Source organism: Pundamilia nyererei, unplaced genomic scaffold (genome assembly GCF_000239375.1).
Source record: "Pundamilia nyererei isolate P.nyererei 1_Seehausen unplaced genomic scaffold, PunNye1.0 scaffold00029, whole genome shotgun sequence".
Classification (NCBI taxonomy): Eukaryota; Metazoa; Chordata; class Actinopteri; order Cichliformes; family Cichlidae; genus Pundamilia; species Pundamilia nyererei.
Genome location: NW_005187430.1, coordinates 2,992,971 through 2,994,010, shown reverse-complemented (window position 1 = coordinate 2,994,010; position 1,040 = coordinate 2,992,971). Strand labels below are relative to the sequence as shown.

Here is a 1,040-nt window from a genome sequence, read left to right as displayed (position 1 = left end):
AAGAGATTTTGCCGGTGCGACCTAATTCTAAATTAAACTGAGCGAAAATCTTACCTGTTGTCGAATTTGCGGATTATTACTATTACTACTGCCACCAGGGCTTGATACAAAGATCCCTATTTTTCCTGACCGAGGAGCTCACAAGCCACCAGCAGCGTCCCAGCAGCTCTCCAACCGGACTAAAGACTTGAGATGGTGATTTATAGCAGACGATCCTTCGCTCCCATTGGTCAGTATTTGTAGTCCATTCATTCAATTGGACGCGCTCCAGCGAGGATTCCTTTTGTTCGCTGGTATTTCACTCCCATTTCTGTTTTTTGTGGTCTTTATTGCATTTTTGCAGCAGTGCATTAAATTACTTATTACACGTTCAGCTTTCTGGTTTTTAGTTTTAGACAAATTATCAGCACCTTTAAAAAACAGAATGCAATTTAAAGTGCAAATGAATACATAGTAGCATATATTTCTTTTTTCTCCTACTACGGTAAAACTACAATCTTACATCCACTAGTTTAACTTACTGGTGATAACTGTTTTTGTTGTTGTTGTTGTTGTATTATTATTATTATTTTTTACAATTATCCTATTTAATGTTCAGGAAATAATCGTACAGATGGTAAAAAAAAATATTTGCCAAAGGCGAAATTTGCAAATTCGCAAACCAACTGCACAAAATAAACTTATGAATCTGCAGGTTTTCGGCAAAAGAGGTTTTTACTGATTGTTGCTGCTTTGTACATCGGGTTATCTTCCGGTTTCATCGATTCAACTTCCTCTGAAAACAACGCCACATGTGTGAGCGAGGAATGAATGGATGTCACTGCTGAACATAGAGCCGCATTAAGAGCAGAATTGGTCCTCTTAAGTCTATTTTTTGCTTGTTTTGTCCAGCAGTCAAAGAACACTACTTTTGAAGGAGGTAGGTGGAGAGTTTCCAACGGCTGCTTTTTTTTTTCCGCTAATAGCCGTTAGCCGGTGTTCTAGCAGGTGCTAGCATCGCTAACGTTAGCATGTAAACGTTGAAACGAAAACTTCGTAAG

General features: G+C 38.6%; 1 protein-coding gene across 1 annotated transcript in view; it reads left to right on the top strand.

Annotated features, from left to right (window-relative positions):
- The first annotated feature begins 729 nt into the window (after positions 1-729).
- Positions 730-1,040, top strand: part of trmt61a (tRNA methyltransferase 61A) — a 15,869-nt gene continuing 15,558 nt past the window's right edge. The window contains exon 1 of the mRNA XM_005728606.2: positions 730-919. The gene's annotated coding sequence lies outside the window, so the exon portion shown is untranslated. The remainder of the gene's footprint in view (positions 920-1,040) is intronic.